The 25,129-nt window shown below is 41.2% G+C and overlaps 1 protein-coding gene across 2 annotated transcripts in view; it reads right to left on the minus strand.

Moving 5' to 3' along the window:
• The window catches only part of CSRNP3 (cysteine and serine rich nuclear protein 3), a 166,193-nt gene extending 152,013 nt beyond the window's left edge, over positions 1–14,180 (minus strand). For both annotated transcript variants that reach the window (XM_019480524.2, XM_019480523.2), the window contains exon 1: positions 14,128–14,180. The gene's annotated coding sequence lies outside the window, so the exon portion shown is untranslated. The remainder of the gene's footprint in view (positions 1–14,127) is intronic.
• Positions 14,181–25,129: the final 10,949 nt, after the last annotated feature.

The following is a 25,129-nucleotide window of genomic DNA, read 5'->3' on the forward strand; positions in this document are numbered from 1 at the left end:
ACTACAAGCAGACCTGGACAGGTTGGACATGTGGGCGGAAAACAACAGAATGCAGTTCAAGAAGGAGAAATGCAAAGTGCTGCACCTAGGTAGGAAAAATGTCCAGCACACCTACAGACTAGGGAATGACCTGCTTGGAGGCACGGAAGTGGAAAGGGATCTTGGAGTCCTAGTGGACTCCAAGATGAACATGAGTCTTCAGTGTGATGAAGCCATCAGAAAAGCTAATGGCACTTTATCATGTATCAGCAGATGCATGACAAACAGAACCAAGGAGGTGATACTTCCCCTCTATCGGGCGCTGGTCAGACCGAAGTTGGAGTACTGCATGCAATTTGGGCGCCGCACTTCAAGAGGGATGTGGATAACCTGGAGAGGGTCCAGAAAAGGGCCACTCGTATGGTTAAAGGCTTGCAGGCCAAGCCTTATGAGGAGAGACTGGGGCACCTGGACCTCTTCAGCCTCCTCAAGAGAAGGTTGAGAGGCGACCTTGTGGCTGCCTATAAGTTCATCATGGGGGCACAGAAGGGAATTGGTGAGGCTTTACTCACCAAGGCGCCCCCGGGGGTTACAAGAAATAATGGCCATAAACTAGCAGAGAGCAGATTTAGACTAGACATTAGGAAGAACTTCTTCACAGTTAGAGTGGCCAAAGCTAAGAATGTGCTCCCAAGGGAGGTGGTGCTCTCCCCTACCCTGGGGGTCTTCAAGAGGAGGTTAGATAGGCATCTAGCTGGGGTCACCTAAACCCAGCACTCTTTCCTGCCTACGCAGGGGGTCGGATTCGATGATCTATTGAGGTCCCTTCCGACCCTAACATCTATGAATCTATGAATTACCATGTACACGTGACAAAAATGTCACTGTGTGGCTTAATGGTGTCACACTGTACATGTGCAAGAGTTTTGGGGGTTTTAAATAAGTTAATATTGCTGCAATGTTGCAAATTGCAGTGATGCAGCTGTCAACTCGCCCCCTGGCATGGGAGAGGTGGACAGGCTTTGCAGAAAAAAAGGATCGGACCCTTTGGCACTTCTGTTTTCAGCAGGCTCCTGTGGCTGGCATGCCTGGGGCCACCTGGGAATGGGCTGGCTTGCTCCTGGGGCAGTGTGGGAACATGGCAGGAGGGCGGTTGGGTTTGCTGGTGGCCAGAGAAGGTGACAGGGATGGTACAGAGGGTGCTGGAAGCCCAGGAGGGCTTGGGGAATCATTGGATCAGATACCTCCAAGCTGAGGCAGCACTCAGCCAGGTAGCAGCCTGCCTGGGCTTCCAGCACCCTGTGCACTGCCAGACCCAGCTGCCCTTCTGCTGCTTTCCCATGCTGCACCAGGGGCAAGCCAGCCCACTCTTGGGTGGCTTCAGGCATTGTGCCAGTCACAGGAGCCTGCTGAAGGCAGAAGCAGTGAGGGGCCTGATACTATTTTTTATTTTTTTGGCAGAGCCTGCCCACCTCTTCTGCAGCTGGGGGCGGAGGGGCAGGGGGGCCATGGAGGGTAGGGGAAAGGCAAACTGACAGTGGGCTGAGTGGCCCCTGAGCTGTGGGGGCCTTGGTCCTTCCCTCCATGGTGATGGTGCCCCCCGGGGGGCTGATAGCAGGCTAAGGACTTTCTCCTCTTTGGGTTAGGCCCAGGTGCTGCCTCCAAGCTGGGACAGCATCCAGCCTGCTAGCAGCCCATGTGGGCACCCCCCAGGGGGTGCTGCTGCTGTGGAGGGAAGGACCAGAGCCCCCTGGCAGTTTGCCCCCCCCAGTCGTGGGCAGGCTCCAACTCTGACAACAACAAAAAAAAAGGATCAGGCCACTTGACATAACATGGCAGAAAAATATAAATGGATTTCAATTAAAAACCTACCATTTCAATTTAGGGAGGCATACAGTAAAACCCTGAGGACTAAGCCTCTGTCATGTGTACAAGTGCCCCATAGGTGGATCTATGTTTTTGAAAAGAGCTACAGAGTTTCCAGGGATGTGAAATTGGAGGAGAAGAACCAGAAGTAGCTAGCAGACAGCAAACTTGCCCTAAAAAAACAAAACTTTTATTGATTAATGAAACATTATGACCATTAAAAGCAGGAGATGACTGTTAACACCTGTTGAATAAAGGAAAACGAATTCTTAAGTCAATTGACCTTCTAAGCTGCCTAAATAGTAATACCATAATTCCTGCAGTGTGCTTCTGGCTTGAAAATCAGACACGCACCCGCATCTAGGGGGGAGGGGCTGATTTTTGGGGAAAAGGCATGTTGCATGCAAGAACATATAGTATATATAGAACTGACAGGAGTTATGGAACATACTTGAGAAATAAACCTCAGGTATATATAAGCTATCCACAACAAAAATCAGCATAAGTATGAACTAGGTCTCAGTGTCAGATACTACAGTACTATAGATGAAAAACTCACTACAGAAATTAGTCATTGATTGAAACTCAGTAAGCGGAAGAGAAAAACCCGGTGAACCCACACATTCTTTGAGAAGAAAAAAAAATCCAGTAATTTCCTTCTTTACTCGTTTTAATACTTTCCTGGGATCCAGCCAAACATCATTGTAATAGATGTTCTGATAGGAGCCTAGATAGATAAAAATCACATTTTTGACCATAAAAAACAAACAAACCTAGAGGTTTAACCTATGAGCCACCTAGCGCAGCACTTTGTATTAGCCTCACAGTTATACCACATGGGATGAATAGAAAACACACAGACATGGCCTCTAAGAGTGATACATATTTGATTTCAAACAAAAATCAGTTCTTTAAAAATGAATGTTATCACTAACAGGAGGATGCAGGAAGCAGATGTTCCACATAAAACATTACTGCAAAGTACTCATCACAAACAACTCCCACCCACTGGCCAGTCAGCATGTGCCATAACATGCTAAGGAGTCTTGGAGGGTAATTTCACAGTTAAATCATGAATATTGATGCTCACAAGCAGAGACATTTGGATTAGCTGTTGTGAATAATGTTCATTTTGAATTTAGATCTTCTTGTCCACAAATTTGATTTTTACAAATATGTTTGGAACATCTAATTACTTAATGAATGGTTTGCGTGAACAAATTTCAGCTGATAGGAGTGCTTGGAAACTGTTCACTTAATTATCTACTAATCAAGGTGTGAAATTGGTCACCTAAATTATGTTTCTCACTGAGTGACTGAAACCTTTTACACCAGAAAGCAATAAACAAATAGTAATAAAGGAAATAGCAAGTATGCATGCTAACACACACATAACATTGTTGACATGCAAAAAAGAGTATTCATATAAACAACATCATCAATGAAAACAAAACCCATTTGTGTGAATGTATGACATAGCAAATAAAGTGTAAGAACATGGATCAAACAGCTGTTTCACAAATACTGTTTTGTTGTAATTGGCAGGTTTACTCACAGGCACCAGTTGTCTGCATTAATTCCTGATAGTTTCGCTAGTGCAGTATGTATATTGCAGGATGACTACACCCAGAGCCTGCTCTATGTATATGCATACCCGCTGTTGTATTGCTAATGCCTTTCTGAAGGAATCTTGTTGCCAAGAACTCAAGACAGAGGCAGAGATTAACCAAGGTGGTTGTGACTAACTGCATGGCTCTTGTGGCTTGCCAGAACCCTTGAAATTCCTTGATGGAGTGTCAAACTGGTTCATCTGCAAACCAGCTCATGAAAACTGATTGGAAAACATATCTTTAGGCCTGCAATTCCAATGCATGCACACAGGAGAGAATTCAATGGATTATGCTGGAGAATCTTTACCATCAAAATGACTAAAGCAGGCCACCTTCCTGTCCATTTTTCTTCTGTGCCTGATAGTGATTCATTTGTACACAGAAATTATACTACTGCTACTAAGCCCAAACCATAATGAGTTTTCGAATGCGTGTGCTGGATCTTTATAAATGTCCAGGGTAATTAATCAACTGATAGCAAGTGTTGTTGATTGCTATACTGGTGAAGGGACCTACAGGCACTGCAAGTTGGTGCTTAGCCTGCAGAGGGCTGAGACCCAGCTGAGGTAGTAAGCAGTTGAGAGTCTGCCTAGCAGGAAGCCTGGGGGCTAGCCGCAATTGATGATCGTGAAGGGAGGTGGAGCTACAGACAGAGTTAAGAGCTCCAAGGACAGAGAAGATGCTGGCCTGCCCAGGGAGCGGTACACAGCTTGGGTTGTCCCTCTCTGGCCTGAAGAAAGACCACAGGTGTTAGTTTTGTTTGCTATTTGCAAATTTGCTTGGTTTGCTATGGGGACAAGGTTCCCTCAGGTAAAATAAACTAATTGAAAACCTGAACTTAGAGCTGATTGGCCTTGACAAGGCAGGTGGATGAGTGACCTGCTTACTGGGCACATTTTTAGGTCCACGTTTTCATGTCATCGTTTACCATTTTGTGCACAGTTGGGTTTCATTGAGAAATTTATTTCCCATGTATCTCTCAGGCCTAGAGCAACTTTTTGTTCTCCTAAGCGTACACTTATGTATATATTTGTACTTTTTTTCTTCAGGATCCACACAAACCCAAATCAACATTAATTCTGACCTATAAAAGAATGAAAAGCACTATTAATTTTTAAATAATGGAAAATCTATTATTAATAGCTGGGGATTTGATTGTGGAATGTTCTTTCTCCATAGGTCCTGATAGCAGTGACAGGAGCCAGCTCTCAGATGTTCTTTCTGAAATAAATGAAATACCTGGCTTGATTAGACACAGGGGCATAATTTAATTGAACCAAGGCCCAATACCCTATTTTCACCAAACATAACCCAGAATTTTGTACTCAATTGATTCTAGATGAGTAATATAGCTACATTAATGTATTTATATTGTAAATAGCAATCATATTGATTTGGAATGATTTATTTGAGGTGACTCTGCTGGACTTTTTGAAGGGTTCTTGGCTGAAGTCTTCTCAGGAGTCTTGGCTGCACATTTTTCTGGAGTCTTGGCTGCTTTCTAAGGCTGTGCGAAAAGGCACTGTTCCATTTCACCTTGAGTTTCGAGGTTTTGACGGAACAGTGTTCTGTTTCGAATTTCATTTCGATTCAAAACAGCTGTTCCGTTTTGCTTCATCGAAACAGTGAGGCTGTTTCAACGCTGTTTTGACATTTCACTAGATCGGGCTTGAGGTGCTGAGTCAGCCCAGCTGAGCTGACTTCCCATCCCCAGTGCTATGGTCAAAACGTTTTGACTTTCAAAATGTTTCAATTAGTCTCGTTTTCTTTTGAGGCTGTTTTGAAGCCCTTTGTTTCATTTTGATTTTGCTGTTTCAACCTAAACATGAGTCAAAACAGTGTCAAAATGAAATGGCCAGTGAAATTTCGCACAGCCCTACTGGTTTCTTAAAGAAAGTGTCCAAGGAGGTTTGGATAGAGGTTCTCCAGGGAGATGGGCAATTCTGTGAACTTGTTCGCTGCCATGGCATGACATCAGATCAAGCATCGTAAAGTCAAAACTGACGTCAGAAAGTCAAAACATGGTGTCAAGTTATAAACGTCATAAGTGAAGTTCATTGTAACTCAAAATGTCTTAAGTCGCGGACAACCTGTAGCTCCACATATCTCTGCCAAATACTGCATGATGTCATGCACACACCCTCTCAGTGTTCATCTGCTCTTTTCCACCATGCCTTAAGTGATTGAATTTTGGACTTTGAAAGATGATGAATCTGCCATCTTTTAACTAAGGGTTAACGTGTTGTGTACCATAGTTTCATAGTTGGTAGGGTCAGAAGGGACCCAAGCAGATCATCAAGTCCAACCCCCTGCCATGGGCAGGAAAGAATGCTGGGGTCAAATGACCCCAGCTAGGTGATTATCTAGCCTGCTTTTGAAGACCCCCAGGGTAGGAGCAAGCACCACTTCCCTTGGAAGTTGGTTCCAGATCCTAGCCTACCTGACTGTGAAGTAGTGCTTCCTGATGTCCAGCCTGAACCTACTCTCAGTTGACTTATGGCCATTATTCCTAGTTACTCCTGGTAGTGCTCGGGGGGAACAGGGTCTCTCTCTCATTCCCTGCTGGTCCCCCTTGGTAAGTTTATAGATGGCCACCAGATCCCCTCTCAACCTTCTCTTGTAGAGGCTGAACATATTCAGGTCCCATAGCCTCTGCTCGTAGGGCCTGCTCTGCTGCCCCCTGATCATGCGAGTAGCCCTTCTTTGGTCCCTCTCAATGCTGTCCATATCCCTCCTGAAGTGCGGCCCCCAGAACTGGATGCAGTACTCTAACTGCAGCCTAACCAATGTCATATAGAGGGGGAGGATCACCTCCTTGGACCTACTCATGATGCATCTGTGGATGCATGACAAGGTGCGGTTGGCCCTACTGACCACGTCCTCACATTGGCGGCCCATGTTCATCTTGGAATCAATAGTGACTCCAAGATCATTTTCTGCTTCTGCACTGATGAGAAGGGAGTTCCCCAACCTATAGGTATGCTGCTGGTTCTTTCTCCCTAGGTGCAGTACCTTGCACTTGTCAGTATTGAAACCCAACCTATTCTCATCCGCCCACCCTTGTAACCTGTCCAGGTCTAGTTGTATCCTGTCCAAAACTGTCCCTTTTACAAATCCTCTTCCCCTGACATAAAAACTGTAACATGAACCATGTAATAGATTCATAGATTTATAGATGTTAGGGTCGGAAGGGACCTCAATAGATCATCGAGTCCGACCCCCTGCATATGCAGGAAAGAGTGCTGAGTCTAGATGACCCCATCTAGATGCTCATCTAACCTCCTCTTGAAGACCCCCAGGGTAGGGGAGAGCACCACCTCCCTTGGGAGTCCATTCCAGACCTTGGCCATTCTAACTGTGAAGAAGTTCTTCCTAATGTCCAATCTAAATCTGCTCTCTGCTAGCTTGTGGCCATTATTTCTTGTAACCCCTGGGGGCGCCTTGGTGAATAAATACTCACCAATTCCCTTTTGTGCCCCGTGATGAACTTACAGGCAGCCACAAGGTCGCCTCTCAACCTTCTCTTGTGGAGGCTGAAAAGGTCCAGTTTCTCTAGTCTCTCCTCGTAGGGCTTGGTCTGCAGGCCCTTAACCATACGAGTGGCCCTTCTCTGGATCCTCTCCAGGTTATCCGCATCCCTCTTGAAGTGCGGCGCCCAGAATTGCACGCAGTACTCCAACTGTGGTCTGACCAGTGCCCGATAGAGGGGAAGTATCACCTCCTTGGACCTATTCATCATGCATCTGCTGATGCATGATAAAGTGCCATTGGCTTTTCTGATGGCTTCGTCACACTGCTGACTCATGTTCATCTTAGACTCCACTAGGACTCCAAGATCCCTTTCCACTTCCATGCCAGCCAGCAGGTCATTCCCTAGGCTGTAGGTGTGCTGGACATTTTTCCTCCCTAGGTGCAGCACTTTGCATTTCTCCTTGTTGAACTGCATTCTGTTGTTTTCTGTGGGCAGCTGTTGTGGATCTGTGGGCAGCTGCTTGCTTTCTGTTATTTTCTGCCCACTTGCCTAACCTGTCCAGCTCTGCTTGCAGAATGAAATTTTCAACAGCAGAACACAACTAAACACTAAAGGCATCACAGTGTAAACCACCATACAGAAATTTACTGGGGCAAGGTTCTATAAATTAAATGTACCAGAACTAGTTTTTCCTTGCAACTATGTAAAAGGGGAAGCAGAGTTTTACTTCTACATTTCTAGTTCTGGGGCTTTCATATAGGATTGGACCAAAGGTGAGATCTAGAAAAAGTACCTAGAGCATTAACACGGGAATTGGGCAGAATTTTGGAGTCCTGGGTCAAAGAAAATAGCAATCTAGAAACCCCCTCCTTCAGCCATGTAACCAAAAGACCCCTAAGTTTGGTGCCTTCATTATGGACCACAAAATTCCCTAGACAAGCATCTGTGAATGTACAGAGCAGCTCCAGTCATAGGAGGCAGGTACTTTGCAAGAGAACTTAACCTTTTCTTCCAACCAAGCTCTGTAGGAAAACAGCACCTATACTTTTCATAAATCCCCACAGGGGCTGAATCCAGTAGAAATGCCTATTAGTTGCATAACACTTGGTGATAGCACTGAAGCCAAAGCACAGCAGCCACTTTTATGCAAAAATTTATCAGGGTCATGCTGCTGCTAGTACTCGTTTTAAATTAATTTACCTAGAGGTTAAATCACTCACTCAGAAACTGGAATATTTGGGAGGGCAGCGAGGAGTCCTGGGGCCCAGTTCCACCATCCACAGTATTTTTGTTCTTTTTCCAGACTGTCTAGTGCAGTATCTTGGAGACTATAACCAGAGCTGAGGTTCCTCCCCCCTCACCAAGTCCCCTAAGGTTATGGTGACCATATTATGATTAAGGGAATTCAAGACAGGGGGTAGGGGGGGTGCTGCTACTGCATGTCCATGCATTCACCTGACCCCACAGCTCCCAGGAACCCTGATGGCAGGCAGAGCCAGGCAGAGTGGAACAGCATGGATGTCTGCAGTCATGCTCCAACCCCTGCACACAGATGCTGGATTGGCTGTGTGCAGCCATTCTCCATCACTGTCAGCATCCACCCAAGGCCACCATAAGCAGTCTGAGCCTTGACAGCAGCCACAGCAGCAAGGCTTCCAGTGGTAGGTGGCCATCCTGGCTTGCCCCACGCAGGTGCCTGAGCCCCAGTCTTAGCTGATCTCTGCCCCTGGCAGGAGGAGCTGGTGCCCAGCCCAGCCCACAGTCCCTCCTCCAGCTACTAGTTTTCAGTCAGAAGAGGACTACAAGGTTTGGATCCTGAGTGGCTGGAAACACCTAATGTGTGGCCCTGAGTCAGGTGCTAAAGCTTCAGGACCGGTGGGAGTTCTGAAGCACCTAACTCTCCATTGAGTATAAGTATCTTTTTAAAAGTACTGGATACTCCATTTCCTTAGATTAATCTGCTGGGACCAGGCACATCCTTTTTGGGCACTGAAACATTTAAGCTGAAGAAGTTTACGGTGTCCCAGGTCCTTCTCACCTCACATTAGCCAGAATCATTGATGTTTGACTACTTGCATAAAGTAGAATACTGCCCATAATACTTTCTAAAGTTAGTCATCTCCCCTTTAAGGCTTTTCATTCCAGTTAAATGTGGTCAGTTTGGCTTCTCCAGTTTAGCAAAACAAGGTGTGTGTATGTATAATGGAGGAAAGGAACATCAGAGCAAGTGACTGTGGAGAACTAGAATGCAGGTATACTTAAACCATAGCTCATAGTTTTGATTATGGATAGAGAGAACTTACAACACCAATGCATACTTGTGAAACCAAACACTGACCTTATTACTCTCATTTTTCTAGTCTCCATTGCCTCAGTTATAATTTATTCCTTTGTCCTCTGCATTGCTTCTATATAGAGAAATAGTTCAAATGCTCTTTCCATTATGCACATCCTTACCACTGCTTTTCATTTCCAGGAGTATCACTCCAAGGAATTCAGAGATTAATATCCAATCCATTTAAAATCAATCAGAATCCTAGCTAGCAATTTCTTGCTTTTCTGCACAGTTCAACCACTAAGAAGGTATAAAGGAAACTGACTACTTATATAGTTTAGGAGATCAGAGTTGGAAACAATGAGATTAATAAATTTATTTCCTTTTTGAGGATGATATATATGCATAGTAAAACATTGTCTTGATGTACATGGCGTGATATGGCAATAGATTAAGATTTAACAGCTGTTGTTGAGCATAGCAGAATTAGATTTTTTCCTCTTCTGACCTGAACAGTTAATGTAGGAAACTGATAAAAAAAAGCCATAGTCTGGCAACAAATTGCAGCACTCCTGTGTATTCTGAATTCACTGAGGGAGATGTTAGGTTAGGTTTCTGTTTCTCTGTGTTACCGTCATTATCCTGCATAACACCAATGTAGTGACAGGCAATGAGAGACAAACTTTCCTATCATTTTCAGTAGATAAAACTCCTGCTTCTATTTCATAAAAAGGGCTCATGCCAAACTGGCACAATTCCATTGCAGTTAAGCTGACTCTTTTTGAATAGGAACCACTGATACCTTCCCCCCCCCCCCCCCAATATTGTTCTCTGATATTTACTAGCCACATATAAAGCTCACTTTATAAATCTATCATGCTTATTTTATACAAGAAGCATGAAAGTAATTCTAAACAATAACTGTCTTTTAAAAAATGTGCTTGGCTTCCTTCCCATGTATTGTTACACAACAGCTTATTTTCTGCAAGGAAGTATACTACGACTAATTTTTATTATTCTTATAAAGAGTTACAATATATTATGAATTTTATAATTTATTTACTAATCCACCTGCCTTATTAATAATGTTAATATTCTTTTATAATTAAAATAACCAAGATCCTCTCTTCCCATTCATTTAAATTAATCAAAACTAACTCTTTCCTTTACATCATTTTGGTACCCTTCATGTTGTCATTCAAAATGAATTTACTATTAAATAATTAATCCATTGCAAATTATCCGTGTAACAATACTTACAAAACAGAAAACAGAACAAATGACAGTCAGGCAGCCATATAACAGAAACACTTGTTAAAGCAAAGAGAGGTCAGTAATTTTTTTTAAAAATAGCAGTATTTTGAAAAACTGAAAACCTGTTATTCCTGTGATATGAAAACTGTAAATATATGAAAAAATATGACAATAACTATTTCTTTAACGCACAAATGATGAACAAATGATAAAATGAAACTGGCTCTGATTTCTTTGTTGAGGAAAACAGAAAAAAAATGATTCTTCATAAAATGAAACTCCCTAGTAGTGCAAATAGATATTTCTTTAAGACTATTTTAGTTGCATTAATTACTGTGAAAACACATGGAACCTTTCATTTAGATAAATTCTCGAGTAGCATTCACTTCTCATAATTTAGCAAAATTCCATCAGGATGAAACATTTTAAAGAAACGATTTATACAGAATATGTGAATAAAAGTGATTAAATCATTATTGAATTCTGCAGATAAAGCTTCTTACCGGGAGGGAAGGGGTAATATCTGAGGTAGCCTAAAAACATCAGAAAGAGGTCAACAATTGCTTTAACTATTTAACAAACAAGTAATAGAAAGGAGTGTAAACCTAACAACATTTTGCAAGAGAAAAATAGACAGTAAACTTGTATTTACAAATAATGAACTCACGGAGAGGAATTGTACTTAAAACTCAGGGCTTGCTATTGATCATGCTCTGGCAGTTGGAGTTCTGCCTCTGATTTCAGGGAAAGAAGAATTGGACCCTCATATACAGTCGTATTGCCACAACCAGCACCAGTTATTAGGTTTTGTAACTATCTCACCTCCCACACGTATATTTCTTTCTCAGTAGGTTCTGCAGCCAAGGCTGTTGAGTTTATCTCATATTCACAAGGCTGGTGAATGCCTGGCAGCAGCTGATAGGGACTGCTGGATAAGAAAATGTAGATCTGTAGTTCACGCAGAATACCTGAATCATTAGGGAACTTTAAAACTGGTGAAAATATACAGTAGTTTTATTCAGCATCTCTCATTGTTATTATTAAGGGGGAGATATTTATAGCCAGGGGAAGCCAAATGCATCTGCAGCAGTGGGTTTCCAAGGAGGAATCATTTAAATACATGTAGAAACTAAAGATCTCTGCTTTCATCAACTCTTCTCTGTTACCGGAGCTACGTTCAATCAGAATTCTAACTTTAAAATGATGATTTATCTAACTTTGAGATTAGGATGTATAAGATTCAGATTGTATTTTCTGATTTGTCAAAACTGAGTTCCAAATACATAGAATAATTAATTTTCTTCAATGCTCCTGTAAATATATTTAATAAAAAATTGGTAATATATGGGGGAATGTGGTCATTTAAAAATATGCAGCTGTTGAGGGTTGTTGCAATTTAATATTTTATTTAAAAAAAATCCTAATTGTTAAGTATATAATTGATGTATCTAATATTTCTATTCAGATGCAGATATGAAAAAAAAATTCAGTGTGTTAAAAGAGTTCCTACTATTGTTTTATTTTTTTTATAAAGCTTATTCCTCCAGATTTCTTACTGCTTATTTTGATGAAGATCAAACTTACCTTAGTCTCCATCCTGTGGAGAAACAGCTGGGCGGCAAGGGCACCATACTGGATACTGGCAGCTAAGAAGATGTGTGCAGAAGTGGGAGGAGGACAAAGCCAACCCTCTACCCCCAAATGTTATGTCTTTGCCATTTTTTTAATGGCGTCAGTTTTTTAAGAATTTGGGCCTAATTTAGCTTCTACTGAATCCAATGGAAGTGGGATCAAGCCCAATTAGTGTTTTTATCTTTCAGTTCTATTATAATTAAGTGCAGTTCCATTAAGCAGGTCCATGGGGTAGGCACTAGTTTTATAAATACATTATAAACTCTCTCACGCATTTTTTTACTGAATACAGAAAGCACCTTCCGCATTTCTGTAGTTCAGCTTAATTGTTGCTAAAATGAATGGTGGTAATTAATCTCTTTATTGCATTTATTATTTACCTTGTTGTTCTTTTTTGTTTAATCCCAAAATAGGCTTTTTCTATACAAGGATTAACAGTTTTTAAATTAGTTTTGTTCCTTTGACAGAGAAGCTTGCACTATTCTGTTCAGAACATACAACAGTACTGAAATTAATGCTTGAGGAAAAAGTACACATTTTTAAAACAAGCATTACTAAAATGATCTCTTTCAAAAGCACTGTATGTATATTTTCACAACTGCCCACTGATTTACATGCAAAGTATTTTCTAATAATCTGACTTTAACTAATTTGAGTTAGACCATCCAATGAGCAATAGAAAGCAGTATCCCAAATAAATACCAAACCTACTTAGATAAACAGGTATGTTTACTTTAGTATCTGCAGTAGTCCCTTCTACTTCCATATATTTACTATAGGAAATACCTTGATTGCTGTAAATACTAAGGTAATTGAGCTGCAAACATTTATTTAATTAAGACAACTAGTAAATTAAGCCCTACTGCTTTAAATTTCTATAACTAATGTGAAATCACTTAAAAACCTTAACATTTAGACAAAACAACAATAGCACTAAGCTATATCTCACCAACAATTTTTAGTCAGAACTCAGTGATACAAATGGAAACTTCTGTTTACAGCAGTATAATATGGTCTTTTGATATGACATATGAAATATTCTGGGACATGTCAGTGAAGTAGAAAAAGTTCATGCCTGAAACCCTGGCCTTATTCAAGTTAGTGGAAAAACTCCTATTGACTTGAATGCAACCAAGATTTTATTCCTGACTTCTATTTGATTGATCTATACAGATAGGTATATAAGCCCCATCACTGTAATATTTGAGCATATCTGCAGAGGCAATGCTGCTTACTATTGTTCAAACCAAGGTTTCTGGATTAGAAATATCCTGGTAAAATACAAACATTTACAGTGACTCTTATACAATCATTTCAACTTTGTTTTCAGTTTGATACAGTTTGATATAAAATATTGTATGTTTTCAATAATGAACTAAAAAAATTAATATTATTATAATAACAGTAATGTATTGAACAATTATGATGTTATATGGTAGAGTTTTATTTTTCTATAACAGTAAGGATAATTGAAGTATGTGCACCATTTTATCTTATTCCAAAAATTAGCTTTTAAGTTCATTTACTCAAAACTTCCAAATGCTTAAAAAATCCACAAAAATAACCTGTTACATTTATTTTTCAGGTCCCTTCCAACTCTGTGCAAAACTCTTGATTAGCACAATAAATAAAATGCATGTAGTTTATATGTTTTATATGTCCTGAAGTCCTTTTCAACCTTTTAAAAATGTTCCTGTGCTATATATTGCAAATAGACTATGCTGCCCATTAGACAAAGCCCTTGTTACTGATTGCTTACTGAATAAGTTGTGCCTCACTGAGATGGACTGCTTACGCTAGCACAGGAGAAAGTTGTCAGAGAGAGTCAGATGTGCAACTGATTTCACTGTCTATGGAGCTCTTATCAGCTAAGACCTGCTATGAGGGAGGAATAATAAATCCCAAAGGTGCTTCAGAGTCATTAATGCAGGACAAATTATGGAGGTGTCCTCACAACCACTTTTATAGCACAGAAAATACTGCATCCAGGACTCAGAACAGCTATTAGTAAACAGAATTTCTGCCCCCCTTCCCCTTACCTGTAAATTTGGTTTCTGTATTTCAGCTCCCTCAGTGCAGACTGAAAGCTTTGCTCCTCCCTTCACTATCCATCAGCCAGCAGTCAACCAATAACTGAGAAGACATCCTGGCATCCTCTCGAACATGCTCTCTTCTGTACTTCCCACTCTCTAGCCCCAGTTGCATACTGGCAAAATAATAGGAAAGCAGCAAGGGAAGAAAGGAGCACAATGAGAAAACAGCTTTAATAAGCTACCTAGCAATCAGTGAAAGGCTCTGCATTGTGAAGGAATGATACAAAATTTAAAGGGGGAAAGAAAAGCTGTCTCCCTATTAGTAACCTTCAACTCCACCAGTGACTTTCCAGCAATTTTCTCTCTCCTTCTGCTCTTTATTCCTGAGGAAGAGGACAGCAGTACAAATATGTTTACTGTTTATATTCTTTCTTAGAGACTGTCTTAGTTATCCAGATATTCAGGACAAAACACTGTTGTATATTTTTAAAAAGTATTTTTTATTAGGGAGAAAACTGAGAGGTTTTGTGCAGAGTTTAATATCAGAAATACTTTTTCAAATTAGAGTAATTAAAAACCCAGTGGCAGTAACTTCCAACTATCTTCAAGCTAATAAAACAGCTATTAATGTTATCTGTACAGGTCAAAAAAGGTGCCAAGATGCCAAGGCAATAGCTGCACTGCAGTGACAGAAGGAGTAAGGAAAAACAAAAATCAAGGAGGGAGGTGTCATGCTCATATTTGTTTAACAGAAAATGGTGGCTCTCTCAGCCTACAAAGATTACATTTTGATCTATAGTTTTCTTTGTCTATAATATTAATTTTTTATTATAGGAGGATTCCCACTCTATGCACAAGTCTTAATTAGCACAGTAATTTATTTATTTAATTTTGGGGAAGTATACCAGGAATTCAAGTTTTCAGCCTGCAATAAGCTCTCTGAAAATACCAGAGAGAGACAGAATAATTGGCAGACATTTCCTGAGTGGATGTTTCTCCTTGAAGTCTCAGATGCAGGTAGTACTTGCATATTATTATTTGTTGCAGCATTCCAGTCCTGGACCAGAATGTCACTGTCCTTGGGTCAAAGCAAAAAATCATAGAATAACTGAATTAGGAACTTCCAAAGCATGTGCCTCAGTTATACTGAGAGAGTCATTTGTGATCTTCACTGGATCTTGACGTAGAGGTAGTTAGCTATGTTAGTCTCAAGTCAGGCAGAAGGCAGGGTAGAGGCACACCTTACAAACTAACTGAATCAAATCTGCATAAGCTTTTGCAAGCAACAGCACAGCTGTGGAACAAGAAGTCATCCACAGACTGGATTACATTAAGTATGGTCTAAACAAGGACTATGGATGCTTATCCTATTACCTGGATACGTTTTCATGCCCATATGGACTTGTTGCTTTGTTGTTACCTCCAAGCTGCTCTACCTTTCCTGGCAGTGTCCCTTCTTCTTCCTTTCCCCCTTTCCTATCCCTTCCCTGTCTTTTGTATTTAAATCACTCCTATTTGAGAGCCTGCTCTCTGCCTGTCCTTTCATAGCATCTGATAGAGTTGTTGTTCATGAAACTCATGCATCTTTGATTTTGTTAGTCTACAAGGTGCATCTCTCTCCTGCCACACCCCAGGGGAAAACCAGGAGCACCAGTCATAAACTCCTAGAAGAAGGTTTCAGACTGGATATAAGGAAAACTTCTTCATGGTTTGTGTGACCAGACTCTGGAATAGACTCCTAGCGGGGTTGGTACCTACCTTGGAGATCTTCACAGCAATCGTATGATTGCTATGAATGCTATGAAGATCTCTAGGGTAGGTACCTGCACCACCCCCGTTCAAAAGGAGACTGGATGCACACCTTGCTGGGGTTATTTGACCCCAGCAGTCTTTCCTGCCCAGAGCAGGGGGGTTGGACCTGATGATCTTGCAAGGTCCCTTCCAGTCCTAAACTTCTTTGAATCAGTGGATCTGTGCACCTTCTAGACCTTGACAATTGGGAAGTCTTTACAGTCTCTCAGAATTGCCCATTTCTGATCTGATGTATGTGTTAAGTGTAAGCTCAGCAGAACACAGCCACATGTAACTAGGTCATACCTGTGTAAATGAAAACAGAATAAACCCCAAGTCAGGCTGAATTTTAAACATGCTCAAGGAAGACATTTGGGGCCACATCCAGAGTAGTACATTAAGCACCTAAATAGGACTTAGGCTGAATTTAAGTACCTTAGTCACAAAAAAACCCAAAAAACCAATTGGGATAGCCCAGATCCAGTGGCTACTATGCACGTTAGGTCTGAAATGTCATTTATGTGAACTCCCTGGACATTCTGTTACTAACCTCAGGATTGGTGTTCTCAGGCACCAAAATTAAAACCAGTTTGGGAAATTGCAGAAGAAATTATCTACAAATTGGATTGTGTTAGGTATGGTTTAAACAGGGGACTACAAATTTTTATCATATTACCTGGATTAGGTTTTTGACCCCTTTGTTCCTATAGGTTCTTTGTTTGCTGCCTCTCCCCGTATTGCACCCTTCCACTCCCCTTCCTTTGCCTTCTTCCTTCCCATCTTGTATTCAGATCTCTCATTCCACTTTATACGCTGCTCTGTGTTCGTCCTTTCACAGCATCTGATGAAGTGAGCTCGAGTCACAAAAAATTGTGTTCTATATATACATATCTTATTTACTTAGTCTATACCAGTGATTCTCAACTAGGGTTCTGCATCACCCTCGGGTGTCTTAAGATCCCTTAAGGAGTGCCACACCATTAGTACTGCTGCGTGTGCAAACACAATAACAAGATAAACCCAGAGATTTCCAACAGGAATCCATAATGTCAAAAGCATCCTGGCCTGTTGTGGTCTTTCTGAGGTCTGTAAGAAGAATTGCTTTATAATTTTTCCCTACCCAAAAACAAGTGAAAACGAAGAGGTGGCATTTTCTGAGGGGTGCCTTGAATCTACCCAGGGGTACTTTGGGTGAAAACAGGTTGAGAACCACAGTTCTATAAAGTCCATCTTTAGCCTGCTTTCTGCCCAACATCAGATTAGCATGGCTAACAACCTCTCTCTGTAACATAGCATTTGCCTTATCAGAAAGGATCGGCAGTTCATTAAGTACTGTATTCTGCTTTTATAAGTATTCACTACTTCCTGTTTTAAAGAAAAGTGAGTATATGGAATGTGCTTAAGGTCAATAGCCTTTGCTGACCACAGACAGCCAAGTTATATTCTTATCATGACTTTTGACTTTCTTACATGCAAGTGTTAATTCAATTAACCACTGCTTTTGAAACTCCAGCTACAGTATTTTCATGACCCCCATGCATAGCAATATATCCTGCAAAATATATCACAATTAGTATAATCATCATTAGCACTGAGCCTAAAGGCTTATTGTGATAAAGGTTAGTAAAGTATTGTGATTTTACGGTTAGTAAAATCCCTGTTATCCGGGATTTTACTAACCGGCACACTCTAGTAACTCCAGAATTTCCGACCGGCCGGATGCCTGGAGGGGGTGGGGTAGGGGGGAAAAGCTCACATGCCGCCACCCCTGCCCCTTGCCCCCTGCTCCCTGCTCCATGAGAGGTTGCAGCCACTCCCCTCTACCCCCTGCCCTCCGCTCTGTGCCTGGCTGGAAACCCTGTACCCTCAGGTAACTGGCATTTTTACATTACCGACACCCCCATTCCCCAGTTGTGCCGGACATCAGGGATTTTACTGTACTTGAGAAAAGAGTGCTTGCATTATACACTTCATAAATTTTAAATACGCAGTTCACCTCTCACCTCTTAGTTCACCTCTCTCACTTTACAAATAAACTTAATTTATGTAATTTAAAAGGTGTGGTTCTGTGCCACGATGGAAAGCAGAACAGGTTTTAGGGGCTGTTAGTTTGGGAGTAACTTTTACATTCTCCAAATTCTTGCTTCTGATGTCATCAAAAGGGAAAAAATAAGAAACATACAGACAAATTAAAAATTATGAAACTGGTTATATTACTAAAAAGAATAAGAGTATGTGAGCCAGTTATCCCAACAGGCTTGTACATGCCTTGAAACATACTAGTCAACTTTTAAAAAAAGATAAAGAAGCTTTGAGTAACTAACTTCTGAATGACACAAGTCAGGGTATGGAGTGGAGAAGCATATTCTGATCCAGTCAGTCCCTCACAGAGCAAACAGCATCATGGTTTTGACTTCAGGTTTCTGGGGTAATTGGTCACTTTACGGAGATGGAAAAGGGAGCACAGAGTAGTGATGGGAAAAGGAGAAGATGGGAGAGAGGGTCCCTTTCCTCTCCCTCTCTCCCCAGTCCTACACACATAAGTGGAAGGATAAAAAGCTGCATGTTACTAGTGCAAAAATAGTCTTAGAAAAGTGTAGGAAAAGAGGGGAAAAATGGAACATGGAGAATCAGGGGAGATACAATGCAGAAGAATTCAATCTTAGAAAAGGAGAACAGATGAAGATTCCTGAGACATTTAGGCATTGCTAACTAGGAAAAAGGTGGAGGACTGATTCATCCTAGCTTCTTGCTTTAATGTAACAAGGACATCTTCAGGAAGTAGTATCATAAAGATCGGGATCTGATCCTTTATGTATAAAATCTCTCTGATTTAAACAACATAGCAATTAATTTGGGGTAGAGATGTCAAAGACTGCCTCTGCTAATGGGTGAACTTGCCTTACTCCCAAGCAGCATGTATCAATGGCTAGAAAGGTGATCAGATGACATGTAGGCAGAGGTGTGGTGTGTCATGCAGGGGCTCATAGTAATTGCTTTGTTGATGATGGAGAGTTTAGTTGCAGTACTTTGCAAGAAGAGAGTAGACATACCACCCCAACTGCATCCAATTTCAGTTAGTCTTAGAAGCTAAGCAGCCCAGGGCCTGGCTAGTACTTGGAATGGAGACCCCCTGGGAATCTCATGCACTGTAGATAGAAGCTGAAGATAGAAACTGAGTTGTTGTTGTTGTTGTTGAACACCCCTTAAAACTTTGACCATAAGAACCAAATGAGTTCTAAACCTTAATTCAGTCAGGTGTCAATGCTGAGCTGACAGACATGAATAGAAAAAAGGATGTAGTATGAAAAAAGACAGCATCCATCTGAAGTGTTCATTGGGTTGTTGATGCCATTGTACAAGCAAACCAGTTTTTTCAGCAGTTCCTATGGTTGTAGAATAAATAGCTGTTGTACCTTTATTAATGGCAAGTCAATCCTGCAGCTTAGCAGATCTCTAAAAATGGCATACATATCTAGTCAGTAAAACTAGACATAACAGCAGATAACTGCAGTCTGGAGTCCCACTCCCAATTTTGTTGTCTAGTAAATAAAAACACTCCACAAGTTAATATGGCACTAACAATTCAGAAGTCTCTTGCAGAAACAAACAGTATCGAAAATGAAAACCCTTTACTTACTAGTAAAGACTATAAACCTTAAGAAAATAACTAGACAGTATATCTGTGGGTGCAAGAAATACATGATTAGCATCAGAAAGCATAATACATAAGGGAGAAAAAGTAGTTATCACTGTTACTTAAGAACAGCTCCTATTCTTAGTTACTGGGCTGTACAAAGTTGGAAAACAATGGTCACAATTGCACAAAGCACAGTGATTTCAGAAGTCTTTGTTTTGGTTTGCTTTGGCTTTTTTTTGTTTTTTGCCTTTGTGAGATGGAAAACTGCTCTCTTCTGGAATATTAAACATACATTATACAGCAATTATAGTTTAACCTGTAGAGGAACATAAATTCTGCTAGAAGTTAACAAAGCAGAGGGCAAAGATCCAGAACTATATCAAAGGTTGACTACATTGCTGTAACTAACACCTTCTTTTGGTGACAAGTTACACCATGTTCAACTAGGATAGATTCAGACATGCACTTACCAACACATAACTTACATTGCTCAACAACCTTGAGTCTATTTTATTGACTTGAGTACAATGTACACTGGTACAACATATAAGACAAAGGCCAGAATAAAAATGGGTAGATAAATGAATTAACCATCAAGAATATATACAGGAACATGGGTCACCTTTAAATTACACTCTTCCTGCACCTCATTATAGAAGTTACACTACCTCTGCTTCAAATTACTTACACATAAATCACTAGGGATAACACACCTCATCTACCCAAAAGTACTCTCAAATACAATCCCCTCACAAAATATTTTTTCTCATGGCAAATAATTTTATGCTTAAAAAAGCCCCAAACTCTAGGCTCTGGAAACATAGCTCTTAGTAAAAAAAAGATATACTTCTTGGCAAAGACAAATTCACTTAAATGGCTTTCACCAAAAGCTGTTGCTTATTTAACTAAAACTCAAGATCCTTTTACCTTTCTGCATCTGAACAAAAAAAAAGAGCTGCGAATCAGTTCAAGTATGGATATCACCTTTTATGCATGAAAGATCTCTGAATAGACTTCACTCAGTCACTTACAGGTCAGTAATTGAAAGATTGATTAGGATTCCTTTTTCCTCCTGCCAAGTTAGCAGGTAAGATACAGCTTTTTTTTCTTAAAGAGTCTCCCTCACAACCAACCCCAATAATACGCTATTTGATCAAGCCTTTAAGCTGACCCTGGGTAAAACTAAGTTTGACCTAGATGGCAATCATGTGTAGAAGTGCATGAAAAAAATTCTTGCGTGTGCCCTGAGCCAGCCTGGAAATTTTCATTCTTGTGTTAATAATGACTTTAAAAAACACTATCTAGTGCCCTGTGGAACTGGAATGAATAAGGTTCACAGCATGGGGTTTCTTTACATGTATGTCTTCTAAGACTGAAGGTAAAAGAGATTTGATTGATGAGATGCCTGTGTTCCCTGCAGTCATCCAATGAAATTCAGTCACTGGAGCGAATTTTCCTATTCAGAACCAGCAAAGCTTTTGGTTACATGGAATGCTTATAGTAAATCGCTCTTGCAGATGTTGCAGCACAGCCCAGGTTATGGGAAAATGTTTGCTACCTTGTATTATCCATACTTTTTTTCAAGAATCAGAATGGCATGCATATCATGTGTAAAGTATTTATTTCCTGTTCTGGCTGTACCTAGTGATCTTAGCAAGATTCCCAATTATAGTTTTAGGGAAAACAAACTGGTAGAACATAATAAAACCAAACTTTCTAAGCCTGGATAGATAGGTAGGATCTTGCAATCAAGTTCACAAATAAGGAAGAGAAGGTAAAGAAATTCAGTTGATCTAAATCAGTGGTTCTCAACCTTTTTAGATATCCCTTGGAATATGGCACAATGCTCCCCTTGACAGACTCAAAACACAACCTGATAGACTCAAGGCACCCCTTGGAAAAGGGTTTTCACTTGATTCTGACTTCAGAAACATAATAAATCAATTCTTCTCTTGCAAAGAACTCAGAAAGACCACAGGTTAGAATGCTCTAAACACCATGGATTCCCATTTGAAATCTCTGGGTTAATCTTGTGAATCACATTTATCTACTTAACTGCAAACATTGCATGGCATTCTGTGGAACCTCTGAAAAGATTTCAAGGCACTGCAGGATGCTGTTGCATCCTGGTTGAGAATCACTGATCAAAACATTCAATAGATTTCACTCAATGCTGAAAAATCTAATTTCAGGCATCATTACAAATGACCTTCTTTCCCACCCAGTGCATGTCCTACTAGGAGGTCAGGCCCAACTAGGTCCCCTGTGATGAAATACCTTTTCTAACTCTCTCAATGCTAGAGTTCATTAAATAGGGTGGGGGAACTGGCATAGCTGAGAATAATCTTCAAACACTAAAGAATGAATGAACAGATAGTGCCTTTTGCATGCTTTGGAGTTCTGAGAGCTATGCTTCTCCCTCAAAATAAAATACTGATCCTGGACTGTTGTGACCTTAAAATCACCCTGACATGAGCTGGGAGGGCAATGCAGCAGTGTGTGGGCAATCCAGGAAGTTTTTGGAGAGTGTTGGGAACAACTTCGTGGTTCAGGTGCTGGAGCAGCCAACCAGGGGCCATGCTCTTCTTGACCTAACAAGCAGGGGAGAATTGGTGGGGAATGTAGTAGTGGATGGCAGCTTGGGTAGCAGTGACTATAAGATGATTGAGTTCAGGGTCCTGAGGGAAGGAAGGATGGGGAACAGCAGAGTAAGGACCCTGGACTTCAGAAAAGCAGACTTCAACTCACTCAGGGAATTCATGGGCAGGATCCCCTGGGAAGCCAGTCTGAGGGGAAGAGGAATCCAGGAGAGCTGGCTGTACTTAAAAGCCTTACTGAGAGGGCAGGAACAAACCATCCCAATCCTCAGGAAGACTAACAAGCATGGCAGAAGACCAGCTTGGATTAGCAGGGAACTCTTCAGTAAACTAAATCACAAAAAGGAAGCTTATAAGAAATGGAAACTCGGACAAATGAATAGGAAGGAGTATTAGAGCATTGCTTGGGCATGGAGGGATAAAGTCAGGAAGGCTAAAGCACAACTGGAGTTGCAGCTAGCAAGGGATGTGAAGGGTAACAAGAAGGGTTTCTACAAGTATGTCAATAACAAGAAGAGAATCAGGGAAAGTTTGGGTCCCTTACTGAATGGGGAGGATGCAGAAAAGGCTGAAGTGATCAATGCCATCTTTGCCTCAGACTTCACAGGTAAGGTCAGCTCCCAGACTACTGTACCAGGCAGCACAGTTTGGAGAGATGGTGAGCAGCCCTCAGTGGTGAAAAAACAGGTTAGGTAGTACTTTGAAAAGCTAGACATGTACAAGTCCATGGGGCCAGATGGGATGCACCCAAGGTTGCTGTGGGAGCTGGCTGATGGGTCTACAAAGCCATTGACCATCATCTTTGAAAACTCATGGTGATCATGAGAGGTCCCGGATGATTGAAAAAGGGCAAACATAGTGCCTGTACTTAAGAAAGAGAAGAAAAGGAGGATCTGGGGGACCAATCAGCCTCACCTTAGTCCCTGGAAAAATCATGGAGCAGATCCTCAAGGAATCCATTTCTAACCACTTGGAGGGCTAAAATGTGATTAGGAACAGTCAGCATGGATTCAGCAGGGGCAAGTCAGGCCTGACCAGCCTGATTGCCTTTTATGATGAGATAACTGGCTCTGTGGATGCAGGGAAACTGGTGGATGTGGTGTACCTTGATTTTAGCAATGTTTTTGATATGGTCTCCCACAACATTATTTCTGGCAAACTAAGGAGTATGGGCTGGATGAATGGACTGGCTGGAGAGAAGGTGAATAGTGAGGTGGATAGAAAACTGGCTGGAGCACTGGGCTCAGAGAGTAGTAATCAATGAATCAATGTCTAGTTGGCAGCTGTTATCAAGTGGAGTGCCCCAGGGGTTGGTCCTGGGGCAAGTTTTGTTCAATGTCTTGATCAACAACCTGAAAGATGGCATAGAGTGCACCATCAGCAAGTTTGTAGATGGCACCAAGCTGAGGGGAGTTGTAGACACGCTGGAGGATAGGGCTAGGATTCAGTGACCTAGACAAATTGGAGGATTGGGCCAAAAGAAATCTCATGAGGTTCGACAAGGACATGTGCAAAATCCTGCACTTAGGACAAAACAAACCCATGCACCAGAACAGGTTGGAGGCTGACTGGTTAGCAGAAATTCTGCAGAAAAGGACCTGGGGGTTACAGTGGACAATAAGCTGAATATAAGCCAGCAGTGTGCCCTTGTTGCAAAGCTGGCTAATGGCATACTGGGCTGCACTGGTAGGAGTGTTGCCAGCAGTTCAAGGGAAGTGATTATTCTCCTCCATTCAGCATTGGTGAGGACACATTTGAAGTACTGTGTCCAGTTTTGGGCCCCCCACTACAGAAAGGATGTGGACAAATTAGAGAGAGTCCAGCAGAGGGCAACAAAAATGTGTGGGGGCTGGGGGATATGACTTATAAGGAAAGACTGAGGGAATTGGGTTTATTTAATCGCAGCGTTCATGAGCCGTGACTGGTACTTCGAGATATGTACAAAAAACACTTAAAGATGTGTCTATGTCTGAATCGCTGATTCTCTGAATCAGCATCGAAGCTTTAGATTTGGATTTGGCTGAATCGAATGAGGGACAGTGATCTGAATCAACTAATCAAATCACTGTCCCTGATTCGAGCCTCATCTGAATTGAATAGGGCCTGCTTCACCCCTAGTGTCAATATAATAACGTACTGTAGGCAGAAGATGATGTTTTACAAATAACCTGGTTGCTTCTCCTCTACTGGATTTGGTTTGATTGAGATTGGAAAGTGTAGATTTTTTTTAAATATTATTTCTCATATCAGTAGGTACAGTGCAATTCCACCTGCGGGAAGAATCACCCTCTCTGGTGGAACTTTCTCCTAGAATCTTTTGTCTCTGAGCCAAGTAGGACTCATCAACCTTCTTGCTCAAGGCCTGATTATGCCTTTTCATCTTCTGTACTCACTGAAACATCCTTAGTTACTACTGTCATATGATTCATCTTTTCATTTTTTTATTCCATATACACACAGGTTTTTATTCCTAATGTAACTGTTCAATGTTTACATTGTTTACACTGTATAATCAAATTAAGCCCTGGCTTACACCCCATGACATTTCGCTGCAGTCAATGAAATTATACATGAGAAGTAAAGTAAAGCAAAGTCCCCTCTCTCTCCACCCATGTGACCATTCTTTGCGGTTTGTTTTGCGATCCCAGCACCTGACCCCAAGTTATTCAGGAGGTGCAAGGAAGAGAAAATACAAATAAAATATGACAAGGAAAAAAATTGAGTTTCAGAGGAATCTGACAATCCAAATCATATGTTCTTGCCTTCAGTAAAGGAAAAGGCTTATGATTGGCACACTTCGCTTTCAGAAACAGGAAATGTCCCTGACACACTTGATTTGAACAGAGCAGAGACAAGAAGGATTCTTGGCTATTGGTATTTGACTCCTTCCTTTTACTTACTCTGAAGCCTTAATGATAAGTGCGGTATAGGAATCTGAATCGGAGACTATGAATCGGGCCTAAAAATTGAATAGTTTAAT

Source organism: Alligator mississippiensis, chromosome 4, assembly GCF_030867095.1.
Source record: "Alligator mississippiensis isolate rAllMis1 chromosome 4, rAllMis1, whole genome shotgun sequence".
Lineage (NCBI taxonomy): Eukaryota > Metazoa > Chordata > Crocodylia > Alligatoridae > Alligator > Alligator mississippiensis.